The sequence below is a fragment of the Rhinolophus hipposideros genome, assembly GCF_964194185.1.
Source record: "Rhinolophus hipposideros genome assembly, chromosome: 2".
NCBI lineage: Eukaryota > Metazoa > Chordata > Mammalia > Chiroptera > Rhinolophidae > Rhinolophus > Rhinolophus hipposideros.
The window spans coordinates 42,061,421-42,076,198 of NC_138048.1; the positions used below are offsets into that span (position 1 = coordinate 42,061,421).

Here is a 14,778-nt window from a genome sequence, read left to right on the forward strand (position 1 = left end):
AAATAATTGCAAAAACCACAATTACGTTTGCACCAACCTAACAGCATGGGTTGGGTAAGCCATACTGGACTTCCAAGTAGTCAGAGACTATGTTTTCCTTTCACCTCAGATACAGAATTGTTCATAACATGACATATATCTAATAATGAGTAAAATTAATACTGCATAAATCTAGCATGCAAATTATCATTCTAAATTTGAGGCAAGTGGAGAAAGTATCCCTTTGCCCCCCAAAATAATAGTTCTTCCAGGAAACCTGGCCAAATCTGTGAGATGTCTCTCTAGTCAACCAAACTACCCTTTAGCTTACAAACGTGCCTACGAACATTATGAAACACACTAAGATTTTATGATCAATTGTTACATTTTAGAAAACCTGATAGCAGTATAGTCAGAAGATACTCCTATATACAATGATTAGAACTATTTATCTGAATGTTTTTTAATATTAACATACAAAAGAGTCCTGATGGGCCTGAAATATTGATGGACTAAATGTTATGATGTCTGGGGTTTGCTTCAAAGTAACATGGCAGTAGCCCGGAAAATGATAGGTCAAAGTTAATCATTGTGCAAGCCGGGTGATGGGTATATTGGAGTTCAATGCAGTAATATGTCTACATTAATGGATTTTCAATTTTTCATAATAAAAGTTTGAAAAATATATACTGATTTGAACTTTCATTTGTTTGCTCATTATTTATTGATTGATTCATTTACTCTTCATATGCAAGTTATTGTAGAAATGTAAAAAGTAAAAAAAATAGAAAAAAGAAAAAAGGACAAAAAAATCAAAGAACAAAACAATGCTCTTTTTGGACATGTAGGTGAAGTAAGCTATTCCTGTTCTTGAATAATATGTACTTCTTTAAAATGATGTTTATAAAGACTATATAATTACATGTAGAATTCTTAGGTTAAATTCTGAAAGCAGAACACAAAATTATATAGAAAGTATGATTACAGCATGTTTTAAAAAATATGTCTTCAGGGAAAATGAGAGTAAGGAAATATATCAAATGGTTATTAATGATTGGATTTAAATTATAGAAATAATTACTTTAATTTTTCTTCATTTTACTCCTATGTGTTTTTTCAAATTATTTTTAATGAGCATGTATCATTTTAAAATGAAAATAAATATTTATTCATTAGTGGATAAGATGCGCTCTGCTTTCCCAAGGAGCTTTTCATTTACTAAAACAGAGAAACTGCAAACATACAGCATTGCCCTGCTACTTTAAATCTTTATACCTACAAGGGAAATACACCCACAGGAAAAGAAATGTCAATACAGACTTTATCTGATCATAGAAACATAAAGAGCTTTCTGTGTGTTGGATAGAAACAGGGGAGGAACTGGCTTCTTTGCAAGCCAGAAAGAGTGTGAAATTCAGGCCATTTTGTGATGAGATCATTTTGCGATGAATGCAAGGGGAGCCACAAATTAAAGTTACCAAATAAGCTGGTTCCTTGAGCTCCTGATGCTCACGCAGATATGAGTTTCTCCTTCGGCAGCATAACAAGTAAAGCATGGGAGTGGGAGTGGGGAGGGAGTGAAGTTGTAATCCTAAGGTTTGTGGTCTTCACTAGCAAGATGGATATGTTCACAGGGGCAGAGATAGATGTGCAGCAGAATTTGAGACAAAAATACAGTGACAACCAGGGACTACGTGCAAAGGATATGAAAAGTCCCTGTTAGAAAGCTATCATTATCCCAAGAGATTATTTTCCTCATTTTATGCACATTCATATACAGTGAAGTCAAAAGTATAACTTTTAAAGGTTTGGATGAATATGATGTTCATGACTAAATAGGCCTGGCGGTAGCCAGGCAGAATCTCGTCAGATGCCAGACAAGTCACCCTTTCCCTGCTCCTGCGTCTCCAGTATATTTGCCAATGCTGAATATGCAGGCCAATCTCTAGCAAACTCAGCTCTTTCTGGCTGTCTGACTTGATGGTCTACCTATGTACCTTCAGTCCTGACCTGTACCCTCCTCCTGACCACTGAAATCTCAAGACTTCTAGAAGGCACAACAGAAACCTTTTGGAAATTACGAATTCTCAGTAAAAGACACACAGACCTCAGAGTGTCATACGTAGGCTCGTTTGCAGCCCTGGTCTTGGACCTCTTACTGAGCTGGTAAAGGGAGGGGGAGGGATTTTACGTTCCTAAATAACATGGTCCCCTTCTGTTCGTGGGTGTACATAAGGGTGGTCATATTTGATTTCAAGATTGATCCAAATGAAGCAAGTGTATTTTAAATTTGCAGCATGTCATAGAATTATAAAAGGTAGTTCAAAGCATCACAAAATATGTTTGGGGGATTTTGTGTTTGTTTGTGTAAAGCCAAACCATCTAATGTTCCATATGGGCAATGTCAGTACCCAACTTCACTATATCACCCTTTCTTGTCCACAGAGGTGTCACTTTTGGAAATATATATGTGTTCTTGGAGAGTCTTACAAACAAATCTTTTGAATACTTTCACCCTCGCGTGGCAAAATCATTGTAAAATGTTTGTTGAAATCTGCGATAATAGGTTCTTGGAATCACAGTTTCTTACCATTCTAAAATGATGGTATTACAAAAATGAACAAATAAATAGGATATGAAATGTATACCCTTCACCAACGTCAAAATATGTTCTGCTCAAATTTTGTACTTGAGATGGTGGACTCACCATACCTTTAGGTCTAATTCTTTCCAAGGCTGGGAGAAATAACACTTGACTTCTTTTCACCTCAATATTTTGGGTTGCCATTTAGAGATTCTGAAAGTTACTTACCAGACAGCAATGTCGAGTGAGGACTATTCAGTTAGTGATGGTGAAACATTCTGAAATGAAAAGAGTACCATAAATGCTAGGTATTTAATAGGAGTCTGACAACACAGTAATCATAGAAAATAACCCATTTACTTCTCACTTTGGGACACTGACTTGGTGATACTATATAAAAAGTAACAGATGCTTCCCTTTGAAAATGAAAATACAAGTGTGCACTGAGAAAGCGGCTTTTGGAACCGTCTGCATGTTTAACTTTAAGGGCTCTAACCAGTTGTGAATGACTCGCTGCCCATTTCTGCAAGTCATTGTAACTTGTGTCGAGAAAGTTATGTCTTATGGTTAATTATCCATGGTCTGTTTTTTTAAAGAAATAAACCATTGTGAACCACCAGGATTTGCAGCTCCATTTGAACTTTACTGTACTTTTGATTAAACATTTTGTAAATAAAAACAAACTTTTTTTTCCCCTTGCTTTTGGTTGTTTGTTACTTGTGTTCTAGATATAAATATTGTGGCAATGGTTGGAGAACAAGCTATGGATTATTTACCCCTGGCTGCATGAATTGTGAGTTACTGGCCTTATCCTTCTTCATGAGTATAAATAAATGTATAGTATTATATTCTTAGTCCTGTAAGGCAAGTGGAATGAGTGAACTGAAACCTTTTGAAACCGAACCCTTTTATGCTAAGTCACAAAGCAACAAAACAAACCCCAAATTAACATTTAAAAAGCTTCTACTGTGGAGCAACAAAATCCCCAAAATATTATATAATCTGCATTTTAAAAATTGCATGCTTAACAAGCAGCAGTCTATCAACAATTCTACATGCTTCTCTTTTTATTGCTTTTATAATTTAGAAGCCATCGGTGGTTTTACCACAGATCACCTCCCATCCCCAATATTACCAGAATGAAGTCTTGAAAATAACCAGCATAACTAACTAAAGCCAAAATTAGTTTAGAAAGGTAGATAAAAGTAATGAAATACTCACTACTGGGGGTGCCAAAAAATGTATACACATTTTAAGAAAGAAAAAAAATTCTATTAAAATTGTAATACTCAATATATACTGATAACGAAAGATGAATAGAAGTCATGTGTATACATTTTTTTTGGCAGTCCTGGTATATTAAAAACAACAACAAAAAACAACAAGAAAAACTCCATGTAAAATTTGTCTATAGTCATCATCCTATAACCTATGAAATAAAATGAAGTCTAAAACATAATTGTCCACAGAAAACAAGAAAAGCCAAGATCAAAGGACCCTGTGGCAGAACACAATGGGAGTATATTTGAGACTCAGAATCATAAGTACCTAATATTTTTGCATATTAAACTTAATGGGGATCACCAAAGTAGCTGGCCCCCACATTTTTTAAATGATCCAATGACCTATGCAGCATGGAGGACATCTAGAAAAAATATAAATTTGCTTTTTGCAATTTTCTACTTTTATAAAGACAGAGACAGAATAATAAGGGCTTTCTTATCAAATGGTGTAATCTGTCCATTTCTGAAGCTTGGAGTGCTCTGTATCCTATTTTGTCTTACTCCTTTATTACTCGCATGGTGTACTGCTTACCTGATTAAGCACTAGGAGGGAACAGACAGCAGTTTCCCTCACCAGTTCACCAAAATATGGTAAAATATCAGTGAAGCAGCTACTATGTGGCAGGCACAACTAGAGTGATTGTGTTTGAGAAGGTAAGTCAGTGACTGAGGTTCTTGTTGCAACCTTTAAAAGTATCTATTACTTACTGCCAACAGCAACTAGAAGCAAGGTTGACATAGTTGTGAAGGACTTTTGAAAAATTAGAAAATATTTAAAACTCTCCCTAGCTTATTGCATGCCCTGGAAATAGAAAGCTTAGGCTCGCCAGCCCTTCCTAAGCCTGGATCCCATATTGCAAAAGAAAAAGTGTAAGTAGCCCATACGTTCCTAGGGCTGTGGCTACAATTGAAAACAAAGGGTGAAATGAATTAGTGGGCATCCACTGGATGCTGAAAGGCCAATAATACTGCCCCAAGTATGGTTCACAGAGTATAAAAACTAACCAAGATGAAAATGGAAGTGATTCTGACAAACTGAGGCAGGGAAAAAAGTTCAAAGATGTTTTACTCAAAGATACTTCCCTCTATTCCTTTGGTAACCAGATGCCTCCAACATATTTTTGACAACTGAAAAAACTACTCTGGAGTCCTAATTTTTCTTTTAAATCCAGGCAACCCAATTGAAAATCAGGGTATTCTACATGACATTCTATATAGAGAACTACACACCAAAGGTAAGGGCTTGCTTACAGATGATTAATTATATTAAAATTATATTATAAAGAATATATTTTCTATCATACAGAATTCATCTGAGAATCACCTTGATAATCAGGGACATGCACACAAAACTGCATATGGGAATCCAAACTTAGCTATAACCCATGTAGAGGGATACTCAGAAAAAATATACCTGTGAATATGATTTCCTGGCTTTAACCAGTCTTTAAACTAGAATATTCTGAACAATCTTCATTATTTTTCTACAAACAAATTCTTCTGAGCTATAGATTCTTTTTTTAAGAGGATTTTTTTTTTAAGCTAGAGATTCTTTTAAGGAAAAAAAAGCAGAAAGAAAATGTATTTATAAAATACACATACACACACATACATACACACAAACATATATATTTTTATATATACTAGCTTAGTCATTATTCATATTAGGACAACAAATGATGTCTCCATGTCATCAGAAATACAGAGACATGGTAATCCCAATGATCTTGATTACTCAGTTGTTACAACAGAGAGCAACACATTCAGACAACAAAACCTGAAAAACCAGACGAAACTCTCCTGGCTTTGAGTTTTACCTTTATACACAAGATTTTTTCATACAAAAGGAATCCTAAATTCTAACACATAAGGTAAAGTTAAATAAACTAGGAAATAGCCTGAATCTTTTTTAAAAAGTGAAAGAAAACTCATCTTTTACCTTCAGTAACATCAAATAAACCCATGTCCCATGACCTTACCAACCAGAAGTAAAGTATGACCTAAAGGAATGATACTGATCCCAAATATAATGAGAGGAAGTGTCTCAGTAGTTCCTACTCAGATCCATTCTCTCATCTGTTCTGATTGCATTAAGAACAATCAGTGTTATCATCACCACCACCCCTCACGCACCTGATTTAGCTTTCTTGCAACAGATAACTAACAATGCCTAGTGATGTGCTCTCTACCATTTTGTATCCATTTTATAACCATTTATAAGCAGACACTAAAAAGGAAGAAAAAAATAAAGCCCCAAATCCTTCCAACATCCCCCATCAGACAAATGCTTGGTTCCCTGAGGATATCAGTCAGTTAAATGAAACAAAATACTGCAACAGGGAAGGAAGACGGATAAACCTCACACAAATCTCACTGTGTTCCCATTTAAGCTGGGAAGAGAGTTACTCCAATGAAAAAGTTGGGGGTGTGGGAAAGGGGTGAAGGGCTACAAAGAGAAAGAGAGAGAGAGAAAAAAATACCTTTTGTTATACATTTGGGATTTAAAGGCGGTACAATAAATCAAATGGGTGTTCCAGGGAATAGTGTAACAGAAAGTTCTAAATGAGAGTTCCAGAAACTACAGGTTCTTAAATGGAACTGCTGCTTAGGAGATGGATCTATAGGAAGTTTGAATTAAGTGTCTCTGCTGTAGCGTCTAGATGTTTTCTCTTTCATTATGACTTTTGAGTTTAAATATACTTTGTCCTGAGAAAAACAACAAAACATTAGAGCTTTGTACAACCCCCAAAGTGAAAAAGCAAGAGAAAGACAGGGTTTATATAACCAGCTTTTTACATAAATATTACATCAGGATACATTTCAAATGAAAACACACACACACACAGCCGTCTTATCCTCTTTCTATTTTAAAATTCATCCCATACTTTAAATTTTGTTGATTTTTCATAAAATAAGTAAAATCCAAGTCAGCATTAAACACCTCAGAATAATTTTAGTCTTATGTTACCTGGAAAATGTACCACATCATGGAGGGTCACAGAAATCCTGTTTTAAAGCCAGTTAAGGCACTGTCAATTATGGGATGTTTTGCTGCAGCCTAGGGCAACTAGAAATGGCCATAGATGTTAAGTAACTCCCTTTTCAACAGTCTGAGAAAAGGGAAAAAAAAAAACTGCAAGTTTCCCCATCTGTTATTTCCTTTTTTTTTTTTTTTCTTTTTGGCTGTGGAAAAGTAAAATTATGCAAGAGCTTTTGAATGTAAAGGCTGTGTGTGCTTTTTCCCTTTTTGTCTCTGTGTACTGGTTTTGTGATGTTGCGTAACTGAGTAGGCGGTTAGCGTTTACTATTGATTTACACTATGCCATCTAATGAATTCAGAACACTAAAAAGAAAGGAGTGGGAGGGGGATGGAGGAAAAAGAAAAAGAGAGGGACAGGGAGAGAAAAAAGGAGGCATGGAGGGGAGAGAGAAAGAGCTCATTTACAGAAACAATGCCAATGCCTGGAACAGTTTCATTCTTATTCCCTCTAGCTCTGACTTTTGGTTATTGTTCGGGTCTCAGAAAAAAATGGGCTTGAGCTAGTGACCCCAATATTCCAATCTTATTTCTAATGAGAATTACTGGCAGGTGAATGTCTGAAGTACTAATGTGTCAAATTACTTGATAGCAATTGCACTAAAACTGTCAGACTTCTCCCTATGCACCTATTTACCATTCTCTCTACGCTTGTGACTGTGATAGCCAATGCTATGGCCCAACTAGTTTACCTCGTCACAATTATTATTTGCGAGGTACGCATCAGGGCAAAGAGGGGTATGTTCTATTTTACCCATCTCCTCTAAAGGGGTATAAAGAATGCATTTAGAAATCTTTGAAAAGGTCACTATTTTACTCTGGAAGAAGACATACCACAAATCATTTGTCTAAACAGAACAGCCCAATAGAGGATAATGAAAGAGAAATGGGTAAAATGAGGAACGGTTCTAAACCGATGAACATTACTTGTGACAGAAATTTGAATAACTCCTTATATTTTGGCTATGGTGAGCCCTTAAAACTGTACGTTGGATCTTGATGATAACAGTCCTCGGAGGCTGCTCCCTCCATGCTTCCCGTACCATACAATGAGTTCCCAAAGCTTGGGCCAGAAAGTGACGGTGAAGTCGACGCTGCTGTTAGGCAGGGGCCCTTCCAGCACCCACTAAGGTGAGGAAGAGAAACAGAAGTGCTCTTTCTTAGCAGCCAGCGAGAGACCAAGGCAGGGGGGTCTTCCTGGATGTGCGTTTGTAAATGGAGACTAGGGAAGATCACGGGATCCCCCAACGGAAAGAACAGAAGTCAGCGTTTCATTTCTGATCATCCAACAATCTCTCTTCAGTCATTTTCGCTTAGGAAATATTAAAGATGTCTATGCCACCCATTTGTCAGGAATGCTTTAACGACCGATGGCTGCGGGCACACAGTTTATACAGACCACCTAGCATAGTGCTTGGCACAGTCCCTGTGCTCAGCAAATATTTGTTGAAGTAGTAAGACGATTATGGGAAAAACATCTCTGCAGGAAAGGTATACTAGAAAAGCCTCAGGAAAATATATTCCAGTGATTCAGAGGGAATCTTACGCTGCACTTAGACTGCAGACACAAAATAATGATGTAGAGGAAGTATCAGTTGTTTGAGGGTCAGTTGACTTCAGTTCCATTTTATTAGGAAAAAGCTTAACAAAATTATAATACTGATAACATCAGCAAAGTTTTGTGTTCATTTCCACCCGCCTTTCTGGACTATTTTTCATTTCAGTCTTGGGCACAAAAAAAGTCCATTTTAATTTTCATGGACACATTCTAAAGGAAAAGTCATGAGTTATCAACATAATTCATCTTTAAAAAAACATTGAGAAGAATGTAGGCATTTAGTAATGGGAGAGAACATACCTTTTTGTTGAAGGGCAAGGCAGGTTGAGTTTTGATTAGGTTATGCAAATTTAAATTAATGGAAGGGCAACCAAGAATGTACTGATTTCCATTTTCTTGGTTAAACAGGAGGAGTTTTATGAGAAAAAATTTCTGGATTAGAAAATCAGAAATGCCATCTCTCAGTTAATGGGAGAATAAGACCTTCAGAGAAAGGGTTGCAAGTGGAATCTCTCGAAAGTTCCAGTTGAAGATTCAGCTGAAAACAAGTTTGGCAATGGTAGCCACAGTACTTTTTACAAAGTGGGGCTACCATCTTGTTAACTCATATACAACTAAGCACATACATTTCAGTCAAAACCTTCAAAAAGTTTTGTTTTTTAAACTAGTCAGTGGTGTAATCTAACCAATCTCAGCAACTTTCTTCAATAAGCATCCTGGCAGTATGTCAACAAGGCCATCCCGAGTGCCTCTTCGTTTCATGGATTCTTAAAAACAGATGAGAACTTGCCTGGCCTCCTTGTTTCATATATGAAGATTCTGAAGCTCAGACGGTAATTTTCACAAGGGAATATATTTTAAGACAGATCGAGGACTAGTATTTAAAGCTCGCAATTCATTTCTTCACAGCATAGAGTAAGTCAAAGACGTATAAATTGAATATTAATTTAAATGCCATTGAGAAAGATTTCAAAGAATTCCTTTGTAAGATAAGAGATCTTTATGTTATGTAAAATGATCACCTCAACGTTATCTTATATTTAATTTCATATTTTATCTTTACTCCAAGTCTCCTTTCCTCCTCTTTTCCTTCCTCTTCTTATTCTTTGGATCTTCAGAGAGAATAATTTTTCCGGGTTCTAGCTCATTTATGCCCATTCCTGATCTGAAATTCTTCCCTTTCTCTCACTTTTCATCGGTTTCTCCAACTTTTGTTTATTACTCCTCCTTATAAAAATCATTTTTCTGTTGTTGTTGACGTGCTTTGAGATCCTCAAGAAATCATAAAGAAAGAAAATGTTTTAATTACGTATTATACAATAAACAGGCCTTTGGTATATAGTTGAATTTTAGAAAGAGAAAAGGTCTGCAACAAGACTGACCACCTGAGCATAACCTACCGCTACAGGCTGAGCCAGAGGTTACAGCTGTCTAGACCTCCGCATGGTCAGTAAGCGGACTGGGGCTAGTGTGACAAGGACCCTCATCACAGATGGAGAGCAAAGTCTCACGATCGCTAGCCCACTCATTTCCCATTACACCAGGTAAAACCTTTCTTTTTCCCTTTTCTGTCTTTCCCTTCCAAAGACACAGCTATTTTGAGACTAGTTATGGCACAGCAGGTGGAGATCCAGAGAAATCCTAGTGGTGTAAGATGGCTTAACAATACTGGCAAAACTCAATTCCAATCAAAGTCAGAAAGAGTTACATAGCAAAATTGCAGTTACACAGAAAGTGAAATCTGGGGAAGTTAAAAGAGAACTCGGACATGAGAAAGAGATTTCTGGGTAACAGAGACATGGCTCCCAAATCACTGTCATTGAGATGGTGTCACTGTTTCCCTTCTAAAACTTAACTCTTACAAGGGTTCACAATGGAGCTAAAATGATCAGCTCTAGGCTGAAAGAGCTCCAAATGTCTTAGAGTGGGAGGTATTTGTTTCCACCATGTTCTTGAAAAAACAAAATATACAGCAATTATTTAGCAATTTCAAAGACATTTGGATGCTGACCACACACCTTTCCCTAAAATATTGTAGGTGTTAATTAAGGGGCCTAATTTATAGTGAACCAAGGTGAGCAACGTCCACTGCGGAATGAAGGACATGAACTTGGTATATGAATGGGCAATAAAAGGATGCTCTATTATTTTAAAAGGCTTAATGTATGTCATTTGGATGGATATTTCATCCCACTTTATTGATGAGAATAGAATTTCAGCCACACTTTGTTGAGAAGTCTCCCGCTCCTGTTTGCTAACTAGAAAACATCACAATTATAGGAGGGGGAACTCCTGTTGATTTCCTCCTATCTCTTTCCTCATTAACCCATTTTCAGGGTGCATATTAGATAATTGATAACTTTAAAACCCCTTGCTCCTCTTTCCCCAGCATTCTCTATAACGTCTAATAGGAACAATATGGTGCTAAGCTGCAGTGGTAAGGACGGATAAGAGGGGAAAATCACAGACATAAATTAAAATTAATAGGCCAGGAGAAACTAGCATTTACTGAGTACATATTATATGCCACCTGCTTCATTAATATTATACCATTTAATACTAACCGCTGTGAAGTATATCAGATTGGCTACATTTCGTAGATTAGCAATCTATTACAGAGCCATTAGCTCCCCTTCTGAAGGACAAAGAGCTAATTAAAAAGTCCAGCAGGTGAGGGTCAGGATCATGTCCCCCCAGACCTACATGTATTGTAATGTACCACAAAGCCAGAGCAGAATCTGAAGCCATAGAACCAAAAACAAATTCTCCATGCCAATCATGAGAGCCACCATGCTCCAAGCAGAGTGGGGAAAGGTAAAGGACTCTTAAAAAGAAAACAGATTCCTACTTTTCCAAATTTTGGAAAATGTTCTTTGTCCTAGGTAAAGAAATATACAATCTCCCAGGAACCTTTAAATCAGACCAGATATATGAGTGTTTATAAAAATTCCTTTAAAGATTTATAATAGATAAAAGTTTAAAAATATAGTGCATATAAAGTCAGATGATTAATACACTAAAAATTCAATGTGTGTGTATGTGTCTATGTGTATGTGTATATATTTATGTGTGTGTGTAAAATGATAAAGAAGCTTTGCAATGTTAATTTGGCAAATGATTATTTTTCAAAATTATTATATTACTTTTACAGTATAATATATATCTTTTACATATAAAAGATATATATTACATATATATCTTTTATATGTAGATATATTATTTTATAATAATTTCATAAATAAACACTTGTTGAAAGTAACAGAACTCATCAGGTGAATAGCAACAGTTTTGAATAGTGTATGGTTTGAAGCACTATACAGTTTACCAACTTTACACATTGCTATGAAATATTCTTTCAAAATAACTTATAAAATGGGAAGTATACTGCATGTTCTCATACAATACAGTTTTTTTGGGATAAAGCTTTTACAACTTTATTATTGTGTGCATATATGGTGTGTGTGTGTGTGTATGTGTGTGTGTATTATGTTCTATTCTCAAGACCACTTTTAAAAATATATTTTTAAAACCATAGTTTGGTGAAGAACTTACCAACAAAGTAATAGTAGCCAAACAGATTTAAAAGGAAGAATTCCCAGTTCTTGAGGCAGCACTAACTTATCCCACAAGTTTTAATGAGTTCTATTGCTTTGTCCTTCCTTCCTCTTCCTCAAGTCTAAACTCGATTGGGAACAGGAAGGAAAAAACAACACACTTCTGGTTAAAAGAAGCACAAAAGTGGAGATAACAAGAACACCTTCCTAACGGTCTTTTCTCATCCTCGTAAGGAAAAGCAATATGGAAGGAAACAACAGAAAAAGCAACAGCGTTGACAGTTTTGTGGTATTAGGCAAAAGCAGCATTTGTATCTGCACAATTTCAAGGGCTCCCTTCGAATTTTAGCTTCTTTGGATGTTCTTACAACAAAGCTGAAGAACAGATACAATTTGTTTAGAGAAATAGATGAGATTTGGGGGGGGGGAAAGGAGACACTCCTTATTTTCATAGAGTGCTTAAACACATGACCAAGATTGCAACACTAAAAAAATATATAGAGTTAACTGGAACCTGCTAAAATAACTCACAGTACCCTCTTCACTAAAACAAAACAAAATAAAGCAAAAACTCACAACCAATTATTTTGACTGGTGAAAACAGTGACATGAAAGTAGCAGATGGAAGCCCAGTTTTACTCACACAACACACACACTAAATACAATTGCCAGCGTGCTCACAAAAACAACTTAACAATGGTGACTCCAGCCTTGTGCTTCAAAATATCTAATTTAGGAGAGTTTTCTTAAAGACTCCAGAGGGCTTGTGAAAAGTAATGTAGAATGAAACCAACTTGTCTGTCCGTACTTGGAAAGAGTTGCCAATCACAAGTGGCAAATAAAAGGGATCTTGTCACCTTTGTCAAGTCTTTTCTCAGCACTGGAACAGGTGTTCTTTTCTTATATATTATTTTTTTGTTGTCTGATAGCATTTTTGGGAAAGGTGACATATCTGTACTCCTAAAATCGCCACACTACATAGCAGCTAAAACTTTCATAAATCAAGTAATTAAAAGTAACAGATCTGCCTGCTAATTGCTTCCCAAAGTTGAAAGAAAGGTTATTTTCTTACCGTACTCCATGCCTTCTGATCTGACAGTGTCATTCAATCAATAAGTTCAGTGTCAGTTGCTGAGTTTCAACTCTTTTATTACAAAGACTTCCAGCAATCATGAAATTGTGCTGATCTGCTTGCATTCACTGTATATAACGTCTATATTTATAAGCTTTGCTTCTATTTGGATCTATATTTATCTGCTTTATCTGCCTACAGTACATCTGTTTCTCATACACACAGACATATATTTATATATATACACACATACTGTATATAGATATATATATATATAGGTTATATATAAACACACATACCCGCAAAAAATGTATGAATGTATGCTAGTGTGCTTACTTTATCAAGCAGGCAGGTGCATAAATACTCAGACACATGACGAATATACAAAGGCTACATGTAAACATAGTTGCATAGGGAACAGTGTGCCTTAACAATAGTGCTGTCTGTGATAGTGGGCCTCTGAGACTGACACACTGCTGAGTGATAGCCATCCACTACTCTGGCAAGGAGACAAATCTTCTGAAGGCAAAACTATATCACTAAACAGAGACCATGCATTCCAACTTAGTCACTTTAAAGATGAGGAAACTGACACACTGAGGGCTAAGAGCAAGGGTTTTACAGTTGTCTAGTAGCAGAACTGGAAGTCAAACCCATGTTTCTGCTTTCTAGACAAACATTACTTTGGCTACGCTGAACTGAAATGATGAAAACATTTTTCTCAAATCCAGTATTATCTTCTAATTTCCAATCTTTCCTAGTTTTACCCTTTCTTTGGGGCAACCAACATAGGTCAGCCATTGCTCTAAATGTTTTAAATGTGCTATCTCATTTAATTTGCACAATATTTCTATAAAGTAGGTATTATTATTAATGTCCATTTTACAGACACAAACTGTGGCTTGCTGAGTTAAATAACTCACCAGAAGCTATATACCTAGAAAGAAAAAGAGCTGAGACCCTGGGATACTCTAAGGGCTGTTTTGCCCATTCCACATCTGAATGTTCTAAGAAATCTCATCACCACCGCAGCCTAACCATCGTATAAATTATATAACTGGTCTGTTTCAGGATGCATAACAAGACTACAGCAGAGATTCTCTAAGATTGAGAAGAAAATAAAGGGGAGTGGAACCGGTATGAGTGACACCCCCCCCCCCCAATATACAGCACATACCCTGTTCTACAAAACTGAAATATGCAAAATTCAGACCAAAAAAACTACCCCGAGGGTCATCCTATGTGATTTGAAGTCTTAATAACTTCTAGTCTGAACATTTTATGTCTTTTTTCATCAAAGGATTATAGCAAACTGACAAAATTGAATCTGATGGGAAATAGAGGCACAGGAAGTCAAAGGGAGGACAGCAAAAGAAAGGAAGAACCACACCCCCCATTCTTCTTCCTCTTAGGTGGCAACACTTCCAAAAACAAATATCGATCAAAAAGTACAAAGCCAGTACCAAAAATTGGTATTTCACCCTCCCCCCCCCCCCCCGGCCCCCATCAAGTGTTAAGGACAGATTCAGAAAAGAAACCATGTCTACATATGGTAAGGTAATTTGATACACATTTCCTCAGATAGTCACCAGTTGTCAGCTACCCCAACACATCGGAGTTTTACACTTTGTTCAGCTTCCACAGCACCCAGCGCTAGGAGATGCCATGTGGATTTGTGAAACTCCCTGGGGCATAAAGCATCCATAAGCCA

At 36.4% G+C, this 14,778-nt stretch overlaps 1 protein-coding gene across 32 annotated transcripts in view; it reads right to left on the minus strand.

The window, feature by feature from the left end:
- ZBTB20 (zinc finger and BTB domain containing 20) overlaps positions 1-14,778 on the minus strand; it is a 755,798-nt gene that overhangs the window by 343,337 nt on the left and 397,683 nt on the right. For 31 of the 32 annotated variants that reach the window (XM_081027936.1, XM_081027923.1, XM_081027918.1 and 28 more), the window contains one exon: positions 2,792-2,841. The exons of the other annotated variant lie outside the window; for it this stretch is intronic. The gene's annotated coding sequence lies outside the window, so the exon portion shown is untranslated. The remainder of the gene's footprint in view (positions 1-2,791; positions 2,842-14,778) is intronic. 32 annotated transcript variants of the gene reach the window in all.